This window comes from Hydra vulgaris, chromosome 12, assembly GCF_038396675.1.
Source record: "Hydra vulgaris chromosome 12, alternate assembly HydraT2T_AEP".
NCBI classification, from domain to species: domain Eukaryota; kingdom Metazoa; phylum Cnidaria; class Hydrozoa; order Anthoathecata; family Hydridae; genus Hydra; species Hydra vulgaris.
The window spans coordinates 29,105,611-29,131,679 of NC_088931.1; the positions used below are offsets into that span (position 1 = coordinate 29,105,611).

General features: G+C 28.0%; 2 long non-coding RNA genes across 3 annotated transcripts; one reads left to right on the top strand and one right to left on the bottom strand.

Annotated features, from left to right (window-relative positions):
* The first annotated feature begins 19,496 nt into the window (after positions 1-19,496).
* Positions 19,497-21,424, top strand: LOC136088639 (uncharacterized). The gene is made up of 2 exons (XR_010642344.1): positions 19,497-20,327; positions 21,218-21,424. It is a non-coding gene; the product is annotated as an uncharacterized LOC136088639 (long non-coding RNA).
* Positions 21,425-23,251: 1,827 nt separating this feature from the next.
* LOC136088641 (uncharacterized) lies at positions 23,252-25,832 on the bottom strand. 2 transcript variants are annotated; one of them, XR_010642346.1, is made up of 3 exons: positions 25,129-25,832; positions 24,838-24,934; positions 23,252-23,448 (listed from the first exon to the last, which is right to left on the bottom strand). It is a non-coding gene; the product is annotated as an uncharacterized LOC136088641 (long non-coding RNA). The 2 variants fall into 2 exon arrangements; XR_010642347.1 differs by lacking the exons at positions 24,838-24,934; positions 25,129-25,832 and adding an exon at positions 24,536-24,831.
* Between the last annotated feature and the right edge of the window lie 237 nt (positions 25,833-26,069).

The window sequence follows — 26,069 nt, forward strand, 5'->3', positions numbered from 1 at the left end:
CTTAATATGTACAAACCACCGGAACTCGAATCAGTATTCGTATAAATTATCGGCCAAAAGGGCAAAAATACAATTATTGGTTCAATTTATTGTCATCGATGTATGTCCATTAATTATTTTAATTATAACTATCTTCCTTTTTTACTACAAAATCTTACTAAAGAAAACACAAATGTCATAATTATGGGTGATTTTAACATTAACTTAATTAATTATGATAGTTCGGCTGTGTGTCGCTTTTTCTTAACAATATGTGTTCAAATTCTTTATTTCCATTTATCAATTTGCAAACAAGAGTAAATTCGCATTCAAAAACTCCTATTGATAACATATTTATTAACTTTCACTCCAACAACATTATATTTTGCTGATAACACTAATTTGTTTATAATTTAAGACTCTGCAGACAAAGTTCAAAATAAAACCAATAAGGTCGTAACTGGCTTGGAGCTAATAAAACCTTACTTAATTTAAAAAAAACCCAAATAATAGTGTTTAAAATCAAAAACAAAAAAATAATAAGCAAATAAATTTTATATTAATGGAGAGATATTAGTTTCTTCAAAATCAGTAAGGTATCTTGGAATAATGCTGGATGAAAATTTTTCTTTTAAATACCACCACTCTTATTAACGGTCAAAATTGAGTCGATCTATTGGTATGTTGGCCAAAGCACTTTGTCAACTTAGAAACTGTATTTAACCAGTATTTATCACACCATATTTGGATTTCACATACAATATGCTTGCCAAATCTGGGGAAAAACTAAAAATCAATCCTTAAAAATTATTTCTCCACGAGAAAATAAAGCCATTAAAATTATTAACTTTTAGAATGACCGTTTCAACAATATCTTTTTGTTTAATAACTTATCACAGGTTTTAAAAGTTCATGACAACATCAAACTTATGAATAGTCCCTTCACAAAAATATTATTGTAATATTTATACAATATATGAGAAACGGTATCTATTTTTGAGAAAAATGTATTGATTGATTGAAAACATTTTATTGACCAAAATTTAAAAAGGTTTTAGTTACATCAACAACATTGTCTTTGGAAAATTTAAAAACCCTATTCTGAGCGTGGTAATATGATGCTTTGGTTTTTTATAAAGCTTTTTTTAATACAGCATCAAAGAAACGATTAGTTAGTAAATTAAAAATAATAAAGAACTAATTAAGGTCAGCATCATCCCGGCTGCTTACAAAGACTTTATGTAATTGATTTATCTGCACCAATTGCTTTGTTTTTTTTAGAGTTTTCAAGAATCTATTGATCTCGTCATGAAATAATTCAGAGAAAAACTCTTTGTTATAAAGAGAGATCTTAAGGATACAGGAAAATTTTAAACGAAACCTCGGTCATAGAAATCCTATTAGAAAAATTGGTTTCAATTGCAGTGAAAATTATTTAAAATTGCTTGGTTTATATATACTCACATCTGCAAACTTTATGGTTTATGGCAGAGAACCTAAGTGAGTTTTTGTTGTAAGTTGTTTTTAATTTTATTAATTAAATTCTAATAATTTTTATATCTTTTTAATTTTAACGGATTTTTTCGAACAAATGTTCATAGTTTTTATATAATCTTAATTTACTATAAATATTACAAGAATCATCTTCGAAGTTGATGTGCAGACGGCGGTCTTTAAAACGGCGCACCACAAACTCGATAAACAACAAAAATTTTCGTTACAAAAATTATCGACAAACATACTGAGTATTTTAAGAATGAAAAAAACAGCGCTGAATACGTTTTGTACGGCAGGAGCCAATATGGCTACCTTGAAGGAAAAAAAAACTTTCTAAAACCAATTTTTAAATTAAAAACTTCAATATAAATCTTTACAATTACAACTATAAAATTACACATTTACACTTATACTACTAATATTAGAATAAAAACAAATAGAAGCTTGATTATTTCATGTAAGTTTTTACTATTTCACGTAAGCTTACTTGACAAATGTTGTAACAAGTTAAAAAATTTACAAAAAACGAATTAATTGCACCATAAAAAGTTATGTATAGGTGTTAAAAGTTTTAAATCTCGAATAAGCAGTTACAATACATTATTGCATTTTAAAATAAATGTTCTGATGTTCTTCAGTTTACTTTTCTTTCATTAACTTTTTCTTATCCGAAATCTTTAGTAAATTCTAATTATGTTACACTGTTCCAATGGACGTATATTTCAGGCACCCCCGTCCCTAAAGACAAAACTTTCTTCTGTGTAGCATTCGGAGAATTGAAGCACATGGCGCAAGTTATAAGTTAAATTTTACAAGTTCGAACCGAAATTGAGTCGCTAATCAGATTTCAGATAAAGAAAACGATTTTTTTTTATATAACCAATCGCATTGCTTAAGCGAAAAGATTCGTTTTTACCGACTTTAAGGAGGAGGGGGGGTAAGGAGGGTGTATTTCAGGCACGTCCGCCCTTCTTTATATTTATATCTTCTAATTGTCATTTTTTCTCATTCTTGTCGTTATTAGCTTTTCTTCCAAGTATATTCTTCTCACCATCAGCTTTACACAGTATGTGATCATTTGAGAAAAATCAAAAAAGTTTTAAAAATTCATGAGATGAAATCATACATTAAAGTAGAATTAAAATATTTATAAATATATAATTCAAAGAGGATACTTATCGTGAATATGACCTTTGAGCAGATTTAAATTTTTCTATAACTCTTTATTCTTAAACTCACAATATTCCCTATATACTGCCTCATCCAACGTAGGCCATTTTATATCACTTTGAGAACCAAAAACAAACTTCAATTTACATTTCATCCTACACAAAAAAGACTCAACGTGGTTTGTGGTTGTCCCTGTTTCAGGGTCAACAAAGTTTGTGGTATGATTAACAGTAGAATGAATATAGCCTAAGTTGCTTAAATTATTGTATGAAGTCCATTCATCTGATTGTATAACTGAACCAGGAGCAATCCAAGTTTGAATTTAAATATGATATTTGCATTACTTACTTGACACCACTCAAATCTTTGAATAGTCATTTGCTGACCACAGACACAAGCTTTACGAACAGGGGTTAGTCTGTTTTGATGGAGAAAATTAATCAGTCTTTCTTATTTAATGCTTTCAATAGATTCAGCAGGAGGAGTCATCAGCTTGCAGTTGTCGTGTACTGAAGTAAGCTAGAAAATTTGAAGACGTGGTTAAGTCAAATTTAACTTATTAGCCAATAAAACTTGACTTTTAATTTTCGTAACGAAAACTTTCATTGTTTACCGAGTTTGGGGTGCACCGTTTTAAAGTCCAAATTCGCATGGTCATCACGTGACAACAAGAGTCACGCACAAACTAATAATAGGCGATAGGTTTTTGAGCGCTATTGCAACACCGACCACTTCCCAATTTTTTTTAATTAAATATTAAAGTTTATTAAAGGAACTTTATTAAGAGTGCGTTTTTATAAAAGTAACATCTTGATTATTTTAAAAAAAATAACTTTGTAATTGTAAATATGATGAATAATTTTTTATTTTTATTTTTAATGATTATTAAAATGCTTCCAAAGGTCCTAACGGTCTTATCTTTGAGCACAGTAGAAGAATATTTAACTATGAAGTTCATGGCTACTTCTTTACCTATGTCGCTTTTTGACGAGATCCAGCGTCGAACATCGGACCTCTTGGTTAGAAAATATATTTAAAAATATTAAAAAAATAACAAAGCGTACACTTAAATAAAATTCTTGTCTTGATATACTTTTCAAAACCCAACTTCTAATAATGACACCAACCCCAAAAATCAACGTCAATTCTTGGTATAAGTAAATTCAAGTTAGTCTTAAATTCATTGCTAGTTTTTGTAAATGGCTTTTAGAAGTATAATTAGCTTTAAGTCAACTAAAGTATACTCTAACTTGGTTCAATTGCGGTTAATAAGGAGGTAAAAAATAAACAGAAAATCTCTTTACCACTTCCGCGGTGCTCTGTAATAAGACCATAAAGACTTCTGGAAGTACCTAAATGACCACAATAAAAAAGTATGTATAAATATACAAAATGTTTTGTTACAGTAGGGTAGGGTGGGGTAATATGGATTGTTGGGGTAATATGGATATATTCAATAAGTATGCATGGAGTAAGTTATCTCTTCATAATGTTGGAACCTGAAAATTACCAACAGTTTATACACATAATTAGCTTCTTTTTTTAGCATTAACAATGTTTATATTTGATTTACATGAATAGTTAAAATGTAAAACATTTTGTTTTGAAAAAAATAAAAAAAACATTACGTTTCAAAACTTTTGTCTGCAGACTTCAGTAATATTACTTATCCAAGAAAAATGATGTAAATTTATTAGTTGGACCATCATGTAACAACATGTAAAATTTAATTTATAAGTTCTCTAACCCATATTGATTAATAAACAAAAATCTAAAATGGGGTAAAATGGATATACAGGTAAAATTGATAGTGGGGTAAAATGGATATATATAAAATCCTATTAACATTATAGAAGTTTGTTGCAAAACCATAAGCTGCATGACATTTATTTATATACTTAAGGTCACTTTTGCTTTGAAATATAGTATTATTCATTTTTCAGCAACATATAATAGTTTTATCTAATGTTACCGAACTATTTATATTAAGATCATAGTTCAAATTTGTTTTCATTGAATGGCAAGGGTAAAACTTCAACTCCCATTTAAATATTTCATATTTTATTTTTGAATTCCTTGTTTTATTTTATTACCGTATTTTACTTTATAATTAAATATTATATTTTACATAATTAAAGTTAACTTTATAATATTTTATATAAAATAATAAGACTGAAATAAACTATCAGTGCAAGACTATAGGTACATACAATCACAGCAAATTAATGACTGCCATACAGCTTGTTAAGGAAGAGGAGTCAGTATAAAATGTATCAAAGTCTTCTTGCCAAAAAGAGCAGAGTTTTAACAGCTCAAGATGTTGACGCAAGGTTTCAAGAAAAAGAGAAGAACAAAACTAAAAAGAAGACTGTATCAGTAAAAAAAAGAAAACTGCTAGTCATAACCAATATAGTTTGACCTTTAAATTCATGAAAAGCAATAAGTGTGATATATGTATCAAATATATTATGAGTATCCGTATTACCCCACCAGTGGGGTAATCCATATTACCCCACCCCACCCTATTTTTTTACAAAATAGGGCGGGTTGGGGTAATATGGATAGAATTTTATATATATATTTTTTCAATATAATTTTTTTTTTAGGTGATTACTAACCTAAAAAAAAAATTATATTAAAAAAATATATATATAAAATTCTATCCATATTACCCCACCCCACCCTATTTTGTTAAGAACAACACTGTTACAAAATGTTTGTATTTAAATTCTTAATGACATCTTTTATGAACAACCCTTAAAGTAGCCTCTTTTGATTTAGATGGCCACGCACAGTGAGCCATAAAGACCGCCAGGTTCAACTTTTCCCCACCTCTAATTTTTTTTCATATTAAGACAAGTGTTGGTTAGATATGTTATTTTTTTGTATTGGACAAATCTAAAGTCGATCAGAAGTAACATAAAAAATTATTTTTTTTACCCTATTTACCCCCTTAAAGTGATAAAGTTATCTCCTTTATGATGATATTACCTCCTTTCAAATAAAAAAATTTTTTTTTAAATTAATCTTTCATTATCCTCCTTAAAACAATCCTTACTTTTTTCTTACTAATCTTAAATTGAAGTGATTTAAACTCCTTTTACACTATTATAGCAATAGTTAAAAGAAAAAAAATACAATAAATGCAACAAAAATAACACAACTACTTTTTTATTACAATATTTACATTTTATCTAAGCAAAAAGTTGCAGATTTCAATCTATTAGCATAATCTTTATGTTCAATCCTTCGCTTGTATTGAGACCAACTTGGTTTGAAGGCACTATGAACAGCTTCTCCAGTCTGTTCAGCATATGATCCCAAAGAACAACAATTAAACTTCACAAATGGAAGAATATGACAGACAACTATATGGACTTTCCAGGTAACCTTCAGCTCTGTATTTAAATGCATCTCTGCATACTGCATACTTTGCTGTAGGTCACAAAATGATACTTTAAACTCTTCAATAACTGAAGAAGCATTGCTGCCTAATTCGTATCCAAAGGTGCACTCTTTAACCTTTGCAAACTTTCTGAGGCAATGAATTATAGGCAATAAATTAGTTTGAGATGCTAACACATCTCTCTCTAAAATATCTACTTTTTCCAGAAGTTTATTGGAATTGTTCCCATCAAAGCCTATCCCATGATAACCTCAAAGTAAGATATGTTCTTTGAGCCAGTTTTCAAAAAGAGGCCAATGATCTAAAAGTAGTCTACCAAGTAATGTCACAATCCCCATAAGAAGATGTAACTCTGGTGGAGGGACTAAGTTATTAATTTCATCTTTAGCATTTTTGTCTAAATAAACGAGTCGCGGACTAATAACATTTTAAAAATCTTTCATCTCTAACCGCTTTGCCCCATTTTCAACAAATAAGTTGTGCCAATAATCAAAAGAACTTAACATTCTTGGAGTACCACTTTCTAGGGAACATTCGCCTTCACACCACAAGCAAGCATATTTACCTGAATGAGAAGACAAACCAAAAATGCTGTTAGCACATTTTAAGTCAAAAGCAAGGTGATATGTAACATCCAGATTTAATCTACTCAAGATTTTCTGCAAATTTCCATTGTCTTCACAAACATCTTCAACAATAGCAAAAATAAAACACCTTTTAACTCCACTGTCAATGTAAATCTTAGTTTTATTAGTTTTATCAAAGACATTTACAATTACTTTAAGAAATCCTTGACCTCCATCAATTGATATACGTACCATACTAAGGAGAGAATTCATTCCTCTTTTGATTAAAATACTAAGAATAAATTCAGAAGTGTCACAGATAAATACTACATGTCTTGTTACAATTTCATCATTCCAAATAAAGTTCTCTTGTTATATTTATATCTAGATTCAATTTCTTCTTGTAATGATGTCATCGTACTAATTACATTATTCTCCACAACAGTGATCCCAGATTCTTACAGAGACTTGATATCAGTTTTTTTGTTTTATTTTTTGTCAATTCCAAAACAGAAGTTAATTCCATCACTGTTTGAAATGATATCTGATTAAAAAACTTTCTAGAAGATTTATTGTCTTTAGTTCCAACAGTTAAAGTTAACGGATTTCCACCTTAAAGATAAAGTATAATTAATTATATGTATCTGTAACCTACCCTTACTTTAAATTTACAATGCAAACATTTTGAAAAAGTTGTTAGCAACCTATACAATTGCTTAGTTACAAAAGCCTCATATCTACTGAGTGTTTTATATGTGCATTTAAGATTTATCTGAACATATAAACCCTTTTTAATTATTTAAAAATGAAAATAAAAACTTACACACCTGTAGATATTTTAAAGGACTGGCCTCTCTCAATGCCTTCTTGCTCCATTTTATTTTTTATTATGCCTGAAGCAACTTGCTTATATGATGTGGGATCAAGAGTTTCTGCCAAATTAATTAAATTCAAAACAGCCTGACTAGAACAACAGTTGTTATGACATCCTGAAGAATAAAATTTACTCTTAAATTAATATGGCTAGCGGTAATTGCCGGCAGTGCCGGCAAATAATTCTGGGGTTAATTGCCGGCAGTGCCGGCAAATAAATCTGGGGTTAATTGCCGGCAGTACCAGCAAAATAGCAGTCTTGGAACTTCTTACAATGCAATCAAATATTGCAAATTATCTGTCGGCAGTGCTAAATATAGTATGAACTGCTCGCAACTCAATGAAAGACTTTAAAATATCTGTCGGCAGTACAAAAAACATATCATTGTGAGTTGCTTGCAATGCAATTACAGACATTGAATTATCTACCGGCAGTATGATTAAAGCCTTCGAACTTCTTACAATGCAATCAAATATTGCAAATAATCTGTCGGCAGTGCTAAATATAGTATGAACTGCTCGCAACTCAATGAAAGACTTTAAAATATCTGTCGGCATTACAAAAAACATATCATTGTGAGTTGCTTGCAATGCAATAACAGACATTGAATTATCTACCGGCAGTATGATTAAAGCCTTCGAACTTCTTACAATGCAATCAAGTATTGCAAATTATGTCGGCAGTGCTAAATATAGTATGAACTGCTCGCAACTCAATGAAAGACTTTAAAATATCTGTCGGCAGTACAAAAAACATATCATTGTGAGTTGCTTGCAATGCAATAACAGACATTGATTATCTACCGGCATACAATAACGGTATTGTAGTGCAATAGAACAAAAATGTCAGATATTTGCACGAAATTTGGTCAGGTTAACATTTCGACGCAAAAATTACAACATTTATTTTGAATATTTACTTTAAAAGTAATAGAACATAGGATGCACAGTTTGTTTTCTTATTTTTTTCAAAAACAAATGGTTATATGACTTATCATTTTACTTTAATTTATTAAATTAATTTAAACAAATTTTAACCTGATAAAAGTTTACTAACATTTAACTTGAATTGTCGTTTTTACTTGTTCCATATTTGATGTGATTGTTGCCTAATGATTCAAAAGGTAAATTTCTGTGTGAAATGTACCAAATGATGTCATTTCAACAGTAACCATACCACAAAGACTTCTTAGCTAACCTAACCAACAAAAATAAATAAATTAATATTATGACCATATCGGTAACTGTAAACATGTGTATGTTGTTGGTAATTGTAAAAATTAAAAAATCCTGTGTGCCCGTGTATATATGTATGTAAATATTAGTATCTGTGCATGTAAATATATAAATATATATATATATATATATATATATATATATATATATATATATATATATATATATATATATATATATTATACAAAAATCTCTGTATTATTACTAACTTTCATGCAACTAAAATATATTAGATAGCCACTAATTGTACTGAAAATGTAGCACAAAATCAATAAAAATACTATATCATCTTCAGTTCTCGGTTTAAAAAAACAGATAAAACTAACTGGCTTTCCTAACAAAATTCAACGGCTATTATACAAAAATATAAAAACTCTCTGTATAAGTACTAAATTTTCAATCTGCTTTTATAAAATATAATAAGAAAGTAAATTATTACAATGAAAATAAACAAGGAAGCAATGAAAATACTATATCAACTATAGTTCTTGGTTTGTAAAAGGCCTTTTCAAATTGGTAGGCCTATCACCCTCACTCAGACAACAGCGACAAAAGAACTTTTTCGACGATTTTCCTGTAATACCACTACAGCAAACGTGATACCAGTTTATACAGTGATCACACTGCACCCAATCTGACTGTGGAAATTGTGCTGGAGATTCATTTGATTTACAATCATTGCATCGATACGCCTTTTTATCTGCATTAATGAAACGCTGTATTGATTGAATTAGGCGCCATGCATCAGCCAAAAAGTAAGACTTTAGATCATTTAAACCAAATCGACTATCACAAACAATAGCACTGAAATTACATAGAATATCTTTGCGCTGGCCTTTACAAGCACAATTTAAAATATCTCCAATTGCATATTCACTAACAATATGCTTCAGTCTAAATGAATCTTTTTCTAAGGTTGTCATTTTTTCCCATACTTTCAGACAAGTACTTTTATACACTCGCTGAGAACGAGGCAAAGGAGGTCTACCCTGTTTTATTGCCATAGCAGGAAATTTTAGATGCTGAATTGACATATTCAACTTTTGATCGTCTAAGATTTTACTATTTATACTTTTGTTTGTCAAATTGTTTGTCTCTACAGCTAAATTTTCCTCATCTAAACTATTTTTAAAAATATTAATAGCACTTACTTTATCTAAATTTTCACCATCAACACTTTCCGACTCAACAAGGCATGATTGAGTTTCAAAGCCCTGAGCGTTTGAATTTCTTAATGATGATAAAATAGATGTAGTGACGCCTGCTTCAACTCCATCTGGGATTTGATTATGCTGTTGCCATTCTCCACGTATAACCTGTTGTTCAATTGAATTTAGATATTGAAGAGCCTGCGGAAATGTTGCCTTTGACTCATCACTTAAAATGTTAGCAATCTTCATAGCAATAGAGTACGCTGCCTGGAAAAATTTTAAATTATTAAAACAATTACAACATGATAGTAATTACAGATTTTTTACAAATAACCAAAATAATTAAGAGTTAAATATTTTTTATTTTAATTACTACTAATTGGTATATATTACCAAGCTCAACTAGAGTTCATACAGAAGCACCGGCAAAGTTTGTTTAACTTCGCTGATTGCATTCAAATGAAGGCTGAATACCAAATATTCTTTAAACTTCAGTTACAAATACTTCAGTTTAACGAATACGAGGTATTCCAAATTTTGGTTAAGAAGTTTTACAAATTATGTTTGAATAAAGTTTAAATAAAGTTTGAATACAATCTTACTGCCATGTTGTGCACAACAAACACTCCATTCTATCTAGTGTCAACTAATGGTTTCATTAGACTTATCAAATCAATCAACCCAAAGCATAAGGGTCATCTGAGAGTTTTTTCAGGAGCTTGTCAAGTTGTTACTTTAACAAGATCAAATCTCAAAACTACAAATGTTGAGAAGCTGGTTTACATAGCTGATAAATTTAAATACATTTGAAATAAACATTACTGTCGGCGGTCTATATCTTTATAAAAAATTCAGCAATACCTTACTATATTATTTTAAAATATCAAAAATATGTTATCCATACTTACTCTTTTTAAGTGTAGAGCTCGCTCTTTTAAACTTTCTTTGAGTAGCTAAACTATTTTTATCCACACCATAATGCTTGCAAACATACCTACAATACTGAATGGTGGATTCAGGAACATCAACAATTTTTTGCTTTACTAATTTATTAAAATTAGCAACCTAAAAAAAACATAAATAAATAACGCAATGATTTATATAACACATAAATACATCAAAGTGAATCAAATAACTTGTGATCAGTCAACTATGTTGAAATGATTGTTTATGTTGTTTAACACATTTAAAAGCCATCTTGTTTTTAATAAATGCTCATTTTTTTTTACTTATAAACAAACTCAACTTGTTACAAAAACTGTTTTTTTTTTTTTTTGTTAATTCACCTTCTCAAGGCCAAGAAGGTCGCTACAGATGAGGAGGCTACTTATTTGTGGTATAACCCTCTCTCAACTCTATAACTCTGAAACAGGGACCTTGACGAACAAGGTTCCTGTTTCGGAGTCAACACGGTACTACCAGGGACGTGGTGAGGAGTATGAAGACTATGACTATGAAGACTATAACGACTATGAAGCAAGCGCTCTACCACTACACCACTACCACATGTTTGCTAAATATATCATTTAAAAATACAACTTGTAACTCTTGTTACCAACTAATGATCATTATATAAAATGTAACAACAAAAAATACGAAGTGCAACTTTTTTTCAATAATTGGCAAAACTAATTAATGATACAAATTGAAAGCACAAATATATATATATATATATATATATATATATATATATATAATATATATATATATATATATATATATATATATATATATATATATATATATATGTATATATATTTTTTTACTTACTGCGCTCTAATCAATGAAGACTTGCTGCCTTATGCCAAAACCCTCATTCGATATAGTGAATTGTAAAACATTAATTGGATTTAGTACATTGACTATCTATAGTTCACAGCTGCAAGGGAGTGATGCTACAATAACTGAGGATTTTGTATGCGACAATCTTAAAAAGTCTCACTGATGTAGGTATGTGCGTATCCAATGAGTTACGGCACCAATTATGTAATAAAAATCTTTGACCATTATATCAAAGCGTGCTTACTTTTTAGAATTTTATATCAACATTGACATTTTAAAAAAAGTAGAAGAGCTCAACTTTGTTTTTGAATAGTTTTTTTTTATAGTTACACCGCTTTTATTGAAATAACTTTTCTTAAAAACTTTTTTTGATCAGTTGTTGATCAGACATCAAATGTGCATGCCAAATTTTATTGAAAAAGATAATGTAGCAGACATCTTATATGTAGCAGAACATGTACCTTAATTAAAATTTCGTAAAGAAAACAAAACGTTACGCTTCTAAACAAAAAGTTTTATAATAAAATTACCATTAGCCAAATCTGACATTTTAAAACTGGTTGCAGTGTTATTAAGCAATCCTTGTAATCAAATTTTGTTACTTAAATGAGAATAACTGTTTGTTATGAAATTTTCACTATTGTAATGCTGATTTTAGCCTCTTTTCAATGATATATAATAATCAATAAAAAAAATGGTTTAACATTTTTACACACATCCCTAACTGATGAGAGCACAATAAGCAAAAAAATATAATATTTATAGCCCCCATAACTGTAGCACTACCCACCTTTACACCTTTATTTTGATACTGAGTTATAGAAATTTGATGTGAACTGACAAAGTTGTAGCTAAAACCCTACTTACTAATAAAAATCTCATGAATTTGTTACCTAGGACCTCAAAACTTTTTATAAAATTGACAGAATGAAAATCATTAAGCAATTAGGATTATGAGCGAATAACTTTTAATCTATTTAAATTCATTTTACTTATTATTCCTTTTCATAGCATACATAAATGACTTGCCAGAAAAAATCAAAAATATGGTGAAAATATATGCAGACGACACTAAAATCTTATCAGCTGTATATTCAATTGAGGACGCCAAATTAGTTCAAAAAGATTTAAATATTATAGAAGATTGGTCAGAAAAATGGTTAATCAAACTGAATGAAAGTAAATGTGTAGTTATGCAATATGGAAAAAACAACATAAATTTTAATTACACAGTAAAGGGGTCAAAAAATAATAATTCTACGCATGAACATTGGTGTAAATTTTGATACATCACTGAAATGGAAGAAACACATAGTAGCGTGTTCATCAAAAGCTAATGCAATAATGGGAATGATAAAAAACACTTTTGTTCATTTGGATCAGCATCTTCTCAAGCAACTATATACTACTTTTGTTAGACCTCTGATTGAATTTGCAGCGCCAGTTTAGTCACCAAACCTCAAAGGTGACATTGAAATATTAGAAAGGGTGCAACACTGAGTGACAAGGATGATAAAGAACTTAAGAAGCTTGCTGTATGAAGACCGTTTACAGATACTTGGTTTAACAACATTGTCAGAAAGAAGGAAGAGAGGAGATCTTATTCAAATATTTAAGATTTTTAATGAGATTGAAGCAGTAGACCTTTTAAACAAACCAGTATTTTCAAAATCATGCAGAGGTCACAGCAGAAAATACAGCAGAGAGCAAACCAAGTTTGTGCCAAGATAGAATTTATCATAAATAGAACTGTGAATTTGTGGAACAAATTGCCATTGGAAGTGGTCATGTCGGGAAATGTAAACATTTTCAAAAACAGTTTGGACAAATTTTTGGCATTAAAAAAAAAAATAATAACTTAGAACTAACTATATATATATATATTTTTTTTAATTTGTTCATTATTATCTTGAGTAAATTTTTGTATATTTTTAGATTGTCAAAAGCTGTCAAAGTGAGTTTTTAACTCACTCGCTGTTTTTTTAACAGCTACAGTTTAAATACTACTACTACTACTACTACTACTACTACTACTACTACTACTACTACTACTACTACTACTACTACTACTACTACTACTACTACTACTACTACTACTACTACTTATTCCGCTTTATTTATTTTATTTTACTTATTCCACTTTATTTATTTTACTTATTCCACCTTAGATAAAAGATCATGTTAAACATGATCAAAACATGATGTTTTATTTATACTAAGTGTTTACTTACTGTTCTTTTTGTATCTCGATTAATTGGATGGCAGTTGTCTTTACAAAATTTTAGCAAAGCTTCTTCTGCTTCTTCAAAAGATAAATAAATGGCACCGTGACAGAAGTTAGACATTTATATTAACAAGAATGTTGAAAATTTAAAATATTTAATCTTATAAGCTAATTGTGCTTTTTTTGAAAATTAAAGTATGCGAAGAATTTGATACTTTTTTACGCATATTAATCGAAAATTGATACTTCAATACTTCCTGCCGGCAATTAACCCCAGAATTAATTGCCGGCACTGCCGGCAATTACCTTTTGCGAATTAATATACGCCTAAAGGCTTTTTATTGAAGTTTATAAATGAATATTTTATAACTTTTAATTTACTTATCAAGTAACTTATTAATTTTTAACCTCTTGCAAGGAGAGTAAAGCAGCAGCTGCACATATTTTTTTTCAGAGATTCAACATCTTTTGTATTAACATGAGATGATTGTATAATATCACTAAGCTCAGTACTACGTCTAATTCTTGGTCTGTCAACCTAATTCAAAATAACAATTAATAAAAAATCTATATCTTTATATGTATTATTCGTTTAACTTAAATAAGTTTAAAGTCATATACCTGAGAAACTTTACTTATCCAGTTCGAAAGATAAGTGTTTGATCCCTTTTTCCAGAAAAAAGATGTTTCTTCTACAACTTGAACAAATTACATCCGGACAAACATTAAACTCTGCATTGTACTCAGGCCAAATAAACTCCTTGATTTTATTTGCTACAGATGGTTGTACTTTTACTAAAGATTTTGAATATTTACCTTTTTTTTCCAAACAGACTGCTTTAAATCAGCCATCTTTACCGTATATACATTTTTTTACTTGAATCATTTCAAAACTATTAAAGAAAAAGAAGCCGAGAATGGCGGATTGCATTACTTTTAAGGCTAAATTTTTAGGTCTTTCTAATTTTTAATACTTAAAATACTAACTCTTCTGATCGACTTTAGATTTGTTCTGCACTTGAAAAAGACTTACACAAACTGCATTTACTAAAAAAAAAAAAAAAAAAATTAGAGCTGGGGAAAAGTTGAACCTGACGGTCTTTATGGCTCACAGTACATGATGTAAAAAAAATCTACTAGACATTTTGATAAATGTAGAAATTTTTATTTTTATTTTTTTATTTTTAGATGCCCCAAGAAGTCCTAACGGTCTTGTCACAGAGCACCGCGGAAGTGCGTTTAACCAGGAAGTTCACACCTTCTTCCTTACTGGATCTCCTGCTTATAAAGCAAGCGTTCTAACCACTGCGCCACGGCCGCGAAATAATATACGTTGAAAAAACTTCTTGTCAGATTTAGTGTTAGACTAGGCTCAAAACAGCTTTAATCAGAAATTTGTTACTGTAAAATTGGCAAATTTTACAATTACAAATTGTTACTACAATTTGTTACTGTAAAATTGGCAAACCAACTAGTTTACTTAGAAGTTCTTATACAAGAAAAAGTAGTAAGATTTCTAAGTCGCGTGCACTCATGAATAAACACAGCAATCTGTTTTCTGATATTTAACATTAGTTACGGATTTTGCATAAATTACGCAACGCTAAATTTATTTTAAAAACAGAAGTAGATGTTCTTATACGAAATGATTTTCCATAAACGTTTTTTTCCATAATGCGGTATTTTATTTTTTTTATTTAACTTAAGGTTCTGCGAGGGAAAACCTTCGATCATTTTTGCTAAACTTATTGGTGAAATTTAGCGTAGCGTAGATTATGAACAATTCCTTACTAGAAGTGGATTTCTGACTTTTTGTAGTTTTTTTATTTTTATTTTTTTAGTTTTCTGTTTAATATTTTTTAACTAACAGCGTACGTAGTAGTTGAAAAACTCACTATCATACTTTAACTTTAAGTTATAGAGCATCAAAGTTGTGTATTCTGTTGAGATATCCTTGAATTCCGTCGGAGTACTTTATTTCTCTGCCTTATGTTTAATGCTACGTCAAAACATATATGTCAATTTCTAGCTTAAACTATATAATGTAACTCCTTAACTTTAGATAAAATCCAAATCTTTGTAATGATTATATTTCTAGGAATTTATTTATGAATTTTATCTAAACACGCTTATTTATGCTTTTGTTTTTAATTTTTAAATTAGAAATTAAAAATTAAAAATTTTTTTTTTATTTTAGTTCCGTTCTGTGCAATACATTGGTATAGGCGAGAAAACGTCTGTTCTTTAATTTGGTGGTTTATAACTCTACCTAGTTTTGAAATTACATAAATCGTAGATTATGGCGTTTTTGATTTCAACCGACATTTTTTGATTTTTATATTTACAACTAATTAAAACATGTACTACTAATTTTCTAACCTACTAAATCGTTGACCTACTGTATTTTTGACCTACTGAATTTTCAACCTACTAGATATTCGACCTACTGTATTTTCAATTTTATAACTTCGCCTTTCCGGTATGTGCTTTGTATATTTTGTTGTTGATTTGAATACGAGCCAAATTTAATCAGCCTTGGCGCAGTGGTTGAAGCGGTGTCTTCAGAATTGAGAGGTACAAGAATTGATGAATGCTTGGAAAACTAATTGATTGTTAATTTAAAATACTACTTTAAAAACACAGACCAGATAATCGGTTGAAAATGAAAATCTATAAAATAGGTCGAAAAATAAATTGGTTGAAAACGAAAACATCATAAATCGGTCGAAAATAAAAAAAAGAATAATCGGCTGAAAATAATTTGCGCCTCAGTAGGTTATCTGAAAATAAGCTTCACTTTTTAGTAGATGTTCTTTTTGTAGAACAACTTAGTAGGTCGAGATTTTGTAGGTCTAACTATCTGACACGTTTAATTTTATATAGATGCCCCAAGAGGTCTGGAATCATCACAGAGCACCGCGGAAGAGTATTTGAAAGAAATTCACGCCTTCTTTCTTACCGATATTATAAAACTTGCCCAGAGGTGGCGTTGTACCACGTATCTCCAGATTCTGTGGCTAGCGTGCTGACCACTGCGCTACGGCTGCTTTGCTTACTATAGTAATAAAATTATTAGTGCGGTAAAGAAAAGTTTTTTAAAGTTTTCACAGTTTAAACATGGAATATATAAGAATAGAAAAATTTGGACAAAATTTTTCCTAAAGCTAATATGTTTATTTTATCGTTTTAAAACTCATTTTAAATCAAATGCTAAAACGATAGATTTTTATTTTTTTGTTGTTACTTCCCAGTCGGCATATCTAGTATTGTAAATACTCGGAGTATTGATCACGTATAACATACCGCCGTTGATACCAGAAAAATACGCATTTAGTTTTAAGTTTCGAATTCGAGTTCAATACCACTTATTTATCAAAAATACCTATTATTTAATATTTGATCCAAATCGGATACGATATTGTACTTGATTTTGATCAAATATCAACATATAACGGAAAAACGAAAATCTTTGCTTTAAAGCGCATGCTTAAACTGAAATTGTGAAAACAAAATTTAAATTAAAAAGTTTTCTCTTAAGAAATTTAGTAAAAAGTTTGTCTGGAATGAAAAGGAATAGTCAGGAATACATGCAAAGTTGCATGAAGAGATATCGTTCTGCTAAAGCAGTATCGCATATCTCCAATACAGTTACAGTACTTTTTTGTACTAAAAAAGTTACTAAAACTTTATCATAAAAATATTTATTACTACTTTAAAAGTAGTAATAATAAAATAATAATATAAAATAATAAAATAAGCAAGGTATGAAATAATAGAATTTATAATATATTTGAATTATATTAATTTAGGACTTCATAAAGTTAGGACTTAAGTTAAAGCTAAATAAATTTAAAAGTAACTTTTAAATTTATTTAGTTTTAATTTAAGTTCTAAATTAATATAATTCAAATATATTATAGATCCTATCATTTTATACCTTGCTTATTTTATTATGTTGATTATTATTTTATTAACATTTCTGTTATGCTATTACCTTTTTTTTGTACTGTTTTAAAAAATTTAGAAAAATAAATTAAAATTTCGAGCCAACACTGACATTTTATTGTTGCTAAACGTTAAATTTTGTTAAAGGGATTGCAGTTCTTCTATCTGTTTTTTGCTCTTTATTCAATAAGTATTTGATTTAAATTAAATATAATTATAATTTGATATTTTATTACGAGATATGTCTTTATATATGAATTATATATATATATATATATATATATATATATATATATATATATATATATATATATATATATATATATATATATATATATGAATCTTTTTAAATTTTTTCATATTATTTTTAAATTTTTTGTTCGCGCAATTCAAGTTATATATGCTTATAGTTTGCATATATATTTGTATTATGTTCAAAGTTAAAATGTTTTTGATAAATATATGTATGTGGTAATATATATTATATAATTGTTTTATAAATGTTTCATTAAAATAGTATAAAATGTATCTATTGTGTATATAAATATTATATGAGGTGTTTATATATGTTATATAAAGTTAAATAAATTTATTGTGTTTTATAATTATTATATATGTTTATATTATGTTGTTTCTATGTTTTTAAAGTGTGCCACTTGGCAAACGTGTTAAGCAAGATTTTGCGTAAAGTTGTTATTTATGTTACTAATGTTGTTACATTTAGCTTACCTTTATGTTGGTGTCTATAGTTAAAAATTTTAAGTGGTTTTATTATTGAAACTCACTGCTTTTAATCATTCACTAAAAGCCACTTAAGAAAAATCATTTTGCCGTATGTACATTTTGTTTATATCACAATTTGAATTTTTAGAACCATGAAGTACCAACATGATTTGTTTTCTAAAAGCTAACATAAAATAACAATATTTAACAACTACTACTCTCTTATCATGACATCTTATCTCTATCAGATATAATGATTTTCGATTCATATTTGATGTTTTTCTTTGTATTTACTTATCAATTACATTTTTTCATTTCAGATTTATCATATGAGTGATTTATGCGATATAAAAGAACAAATGTTTGTAAATTTTTATGAATTTTTTCTTGGCTTTTCTAAATGTGTTTCTTGCTCACATTTTATTTTACAAGCAAGGTCTTCAAGCAAATTTTTTTTTAGCTTTTAAGGAGAATTGGCGTTATTCTTTGTTTTATTTAATTTGTTTAAATGTAGTAGTTCTAACAAATAAATGTTTGTTTGTTCTTGGTTTTTTACTTATCTGTTTTCAGATTCTTATAAACTAAGCAATTCAGCTAAGCAAGTTTTTTTTTTTTTTTTTAGTGCTATTGGAAAGAGCTGAAAGTTATTTTTTAGAGTGATTGAAAAAAACTGAAGTGTTTTTTAGTTACTTCACACGGTGTAAGTGATACTGGTTTGAGTAAGTTTACTATTTTGTTTTATTTTATATTGGATTTATTTTATATTTGATATATATTATATTAGATATATATTTTATGTATTTAACTTGGAAAACTGTCTGTAATTTGTTGACACGAAAGTTTATAAACTTAAATCTGCCTATATTTCAGTATATATATATATATATATATATATATATATATATATATATATATATATATATATATATATATAATTACTTTAGAGTAAAATATACTGACTGAAATTGCTTCAATATTTTATACAAGATTGTGCATTTATTATTTTTGTTCATTAAGGTAAAAATAATTTTGTGCATTGTAGATTCTTTGTTAAATTAAAAATAATTGATGTACATAAATATTGTTTAATATTTTTGATAAACAACGTATGTATATAAACATATAAAAAGATATGGATTTCAATAAATCTTAATTTAAATAAAGTCTTTGATTAGAAAAGATCACAATTTGTAAGATTCTTTTACATTCATTTATTCAATTGTAACAATAATAAGATTACTGGTAATATGTTTAATGATAACAGTGAAATTGAAATAGATATTATTAGGCTCAACGAAGTTATTAATGTAAAATGCTAATAGGCAACTTGAAAAAAGTTGCCAAATGAAAAAAATTGATCTAGGCAGGATGAAATTAATCGTTGTTGAAATGTAAGAAATGCAACTCGGCGTGCAGAAAACTTACTTGACAGAATTCCGAGTCAAGCAGTGTTAATGTCTGTTAATTTGATTTTACTTTAGACACTTCAGAACAAAGCAAAGTATGAGTTTAACTATTTATAGTAATAATTAACACTTTTAAATCTAAATAATTTATTTTTTTTATACTTTCTATCATAATTATGTTCTTTTTTTCATTTTTTTTTTTAGTTTGTCTTCCCTTTGTCATCTCTTGATTAGTTAGCTAACTGTTGAAACATGGTTTTTATTTTGTAAATTTAGTATGATGTGAAATTTACTCTATAATTCATTAGTCAACAGTTAGAGAGAAGCCGGAGCTTAATTAAAAATGCTGGAAATGAGCTTTTAATCAAGGTAAAAATAATTTTGTTTACTGGTAACATAATAAAACCAGTTACTACTATTTATTTCGTGCTTTTTTACATTTGTTAACATGCTGCTTTGGAAACACTTTATTTCTCTCTCTCTCTCTCTCTCTCTCTCTCTCTCTCTCTCTCTCTCTCTCTCTCTCTCTATCTCTCTCTCTCTCTCTCTCTCTCTCTCTCTCTCTCTCTCTTAGATGAGAGGGAGATTTAATAAAACTTATGTCATTACTGAGCTCTTACATATTTCTTAATACCACAAATGATAATGACCATTTATAAGAAATATTTTACAAGTTTCTTGCTATTTTATGATATAGTTGCTCAAATTGTTTAACTATAATTGTACCTTGATTGTTCAAATATTGTAATAAATAAAATCTTTTTTGTCCAGGTATTTGAGTTGATAAAATATCTTATTAAGTTGTGGTGTTATTTGCCAGCATTACTATAGTAACAATTTATACATTGTGTTGTCTACGCTTTTTATAATCTTTTTTAATTATTCTGTAGACAGAATATATGAACCTGTCATTTCGAAAAAGACATAAGCCCAAAACTTTTAGCAGTTAGTTTATAATTTTGAATTAAAAATTTCTGTATGATTTATGTTTTTTTTATAAAAAATAAAAAATACATAAGTTATATACGTTCTTTATTTATCTACTTCTCTGTTTAATTTCTTTAGCAACCTAGACATTATTTTAATAAAAATCATATTTTTGTTGATTTTGAAAATTTTTAGTAAATGGACTTGTGCCCTTTTCGAAATGGCAGGTTCATATATTTTCTGTTATTATTATCCTAATTCTACTAACAATAAAATGCAAATAGTACTTTTGTAATTAAAAATTATAATTCTTTTTTCATGTCTTTTTTTAGGTATTTGCAGGCTTTACTTGACTTTCCTTTTTTGGTACTTGTGTTGTGACAGATTTTAAAAAGAACTCAACTGATGTTAATGCGGTCTTTATGTCGTTACCTATAAGCAATGACGTTGCTGATACAGAGTCAAAGTTAAAATATTTATAGATAAATTTGTATTTAATATTTTAGATAATATATCAAGTTATATTGTTGTTAATGTTATTAATGTGTTTTTATTGTTATTAATGATTTAATAACTCATAACCCGTATTACGGGTTGCTTACTGCTAGTCATTATCATTATGTTATGAATTCATAATAGTTAATAAAATTGTATTAAATATTCTCTGGTTATCGTGTTTTATACGTGTTTAAATCCGAGTTTGATACTCAGTGGCGTCGTATTCGATGTCTTTATACGCAACCTGTCTTTATACGCATCTGATGTCTATTTTTAATGCGCGTTTGATACGATAAAATGGCTAACATATTTCGTAAATAATACGTATTCTGGAAAGTTTTAAATGCGCATGTAATACCAGGAAAATATCGTTTTGAATATTCTCTGGTTATCGTGTTTTATACGTGTTTACAAGAGTTTCAAATGCGAGTCTGATACTCAGTAGGCGTCGTATTGTATACCTGTCTTTATACGCATCTAATGCGTATTTCTAATGCGTGTTCGACACGATAAAATGGCTAACATACATACCACAACGATACGTATTTAAACGAGTTTCTAATGCGCATTTACAACTAAATTTGCCGACTGGGTTAGGTGCACCAGTAGTCCTTACGGACTTATCACAGAGTACCGCAAAAGAGCATTTAACAGGGAAGTTCACGCCTCCTTCCTTACCATTGTTGCTTATTGGCCTAGAGCCGATGTCGAACCTAGGACCTCTTGGTTCTGAACTAGAATTCTAAACACTGCGCCACGGTTGTGCAATTAATTCTTAACACTTTACGCAATATTGTGGAACTAAGAACATATGTAATTTGCGAAATAAATTGTAAAAATAATTCAGGCTTCGGGAATTAATGTTACACTTCCGAATTTCCAGACGGAAAGAAAAATAAATGTGGAAATAAAATGATATCGTAAGAATATTAAAAAGACTTCAAACCTTAATAAACATATTGGTTTAGGGAACATATTGGTTCTCAAGTTACTTCAGTAACAGTATATAAACTAGGTTTATGTATAGGATCAAAAGGAATTTAATTTGATACAAATTCAAAACATTAACAAATATCAGTAAAACTCTTAAAAATTAAGCTTAGACAGACCACTTTAATTGATTTAATTAAGATTGAATCAAGACTTATTTTGTCCAGCAAAAAACTAATACAACTATCTAAAATCAATTTTTTGAAATATACCTTATAATTATTATAGGTAACCTGAATTTGTTTATTTTACAAATTTTATTTTACAGTCCCTGGCCACAATATTATGATCACCTATAATTTTAGTGTATTTTTAACTTCAAGAGTTTGTAAAAAGTATAAAAAACCCAGCCGGCAAATTTAGTTGTAAATGCGCATTAGAAACTCGTTTAAATACGTATCGATGTGGTATGTATGTTAGCCATTTTATCGTGTCGAACACGCATTAGAAATACGCATTAGATGCGTATAAAGACAGGTATACAATACAACGCCTACTGAGTATCAAACTCGCATTTGAAACTCTTGTAAACACGTATAAAACACGATAACCAGAGAATACTCAATACGATATTTTCCTGGTATTACATGCGCATTTAAAACTTTCCAGAATACGCATTATTTACGAATATTTGTTAGCCATTTTATCGTGTCAAAAGCGCATTAAAAATAGACACCAGATGCGTATAAAGCCAGGTATACAATACGACGCCTACTGAGTATCAAACTCGCATTTAAACACGTATAAAACACGATAACCAGAGAATATTCAATACAATTTTATTAACTAATATGAATTCATAACATAATGATAATGACTAGCAGTAAGCAACCCGTAATACGGGTTATGAGTTATTAAATCATTAATAACAATAAAAACACATTAATAACTTGATATATTATCTAAAAAATTAAATACAAATTTATCTGTAAATATTTTAACTTTGACTCCCTATCAGCAACATCATTGCTTATAGTTAAAGACGAAGACCGCAATTAACATCAGTTGAGTTCTTTTTAAAATCTGTCACAACACAGGTACCAGAAACGGAAAGTCAAGTAAAGCCTGCAAATACCTAAAAAATGAAATTAAAAAAAAAAATTTAATTACAAAAGTACTATTTGCATTTTATTGTTAGTAGAATTAGGATAATAATAACAGAAAATATATACTTTGTTTCTACAGAATAATTAAAAAAGATTATAAAAAGGCTAGACAACACAATGTAGTAACACTGGCAAATAACACCACAACTTAATAAAATATTTTATTAACTTAAATACTTGGACTGAAAAGATTTTATTTATTACAATATTTGAACAATCGAGGGACTATTATAGTTAAACAATTTAAACAATTATACCATAAAATAGCAAGCAAATCGTAAAATATTTCTTAGAAATGATCTATTTTTTTCATTTGACTACTATTTTGCCTATAAGCATTTACATTATAACTTCGTTGAGCCAAATACTATCTATTTCAATTTAACTATTATCATTAAACATATTACCAGTAATCTTATGTTGCTGCAACTGAATAAATGAACGTAAAAGAATCTTACAAATTGTGATCTTTTCTAATCAGAGACTTTATTTAAACTTAAGATTTATTGAAATCCATATCTTTTTATATGTTTACATACATTAGTCGTTTATCAAAAACATTAAACAACATTTATTTACATCAATTATTTTTAATTAAAAAAGAATCTAAACTACAATGCACAAAATTATTTTTACCTTAATGCATAAAAATAATAAATGCACAATCTTGTATAAAAAAATGAAGCAATGTCAATCAGTATATTTTACTCTAAATTAATTATTTAAATGACGAATGGGGCAAGATGACGACCTACAGTTATCTCTTAGGCAAAACTAAATATAACAGTTGATTTTAGCTGAAAGGGAAGTAGATTAATTTTACTAGATTTATCAATGGTTTCTTTTTAAATATTATTTTTGTGACGAAAGCTAAGTATTAAAAAAGTTTTTCCGGCATTGAGAAAAAAACTTTTTATCCTCGTTTGACTTGATTTATTACATTGCTACATCACCAGCTAAAGGTAAGTTTTAATTTTTGGGACAGACTAAGATACAGGCGTTTTTTGAAACAGTCGTCATCTTGCTCCATGTTCCCCTATATATCTATTCACATACCTTTAAAAAGTGGTATTACACTTTACACAATGAAATATGGAAATACATCATTTTTTTCAACTACTTTCAAAAGGAATTTATTTATTTTTTCTAGTCTGTTATTTTTTCTAAGAAAGAATATTTATAAAGATACAGAGAAATATAAAATATACTGAAATATAGGCAGATTTATGTTTATAAACTTTTGTGTCAACAAATTACAGTCAGTTTTCCATGTTAAATACATAAAATATATCTCTAATATAACATATATCAAATATCAAATAAATCCAATATAAAATAAAACAAAATAGTAAACTTACTCAAATCAGTATCAGTTATACCGTGTAAAGTAACTAAAAAACACTTTAATTCTTTTCAATTGCTCTAAAAAATAACTTTCAGCTCTTTCCAATTGCACTAAAAAGAAAAAAAAACTTACTTAGATAAGTTGCCAAGTTCTTAAGAATCTGAAAACAAATAAGTAAAAAAACAAAGAACAAACAAACATTTATTTGTTAAAACTACTATATTAAACAAATTAAATTTAAAATTGTAACGCCAATTCTCCTTAAAGGTTAAAAAAAATTTTCAGCTCAAATTTGCTTGCATACCTTGCTTGTAAAACCATGTGAATAAGAAACACATTTAGAAAAGCCAAGAAACTACTTAAAGATGACATATGCAACATTGAAGTTTAAAAGTTCACTGGACTAATTATTAGCAGATGTTTTTAAAAAATTCATAAAAATGTACATATATTCGTTCTTTTATATTGCATAAATCCATCATATGATAAATCTGAAATGAAAAAATGTAATGGATAAGTAAATACAAAGAAAAACATCATATATGAATCACAAATCAATATATCAGATAAGATATATTGATTTGTGATTGTGATTGTGAGATAAGATGTCATGATAAGAGAGTAGTAGTTGTTAAATATTGTTATTTCATGTTAGTTTTTAGAAAACAATTCATGTTGGTACGTCATGGTTCTAAAAATTCAAATTAAGATATAAACAAAATGTATATATGGCAAAATGATTTTTCTTGAGTGGCTTTTACTGAACGATTAAAAGCAGTGAGTTTCAATAATAAAACCACTTATAATTTTTAACAATAGACACCAACATAAAGGTAAGCCAAATGTAACAACATTAGTAACATAAATAACAACTTTATGCAAAATCTTGCTCAACACGTTTGCCAAGTCACACACTTTGAAAACATGGTCCATAAATATTATAAGAAGTGTTTATATATGTTATATAAATTTAAATAAATATATTGTGTTTTATAGTTAGTATATATGTTTATATTATGTTGTTTCTATGTCATGGAAACAACATACTATAAACATATATATTAACTACAAAACACGATATATTTGTTTAAATTTATATAACATATATAAACACTTCTTATAATATTTATATACACAATAGATACATTTTATACTATTTTAAAAATGCATTTATAAAACAATTATATAACACATATTGCCACATACATATATTTATCAAAAACATTTTAATTTTGAACATAATGT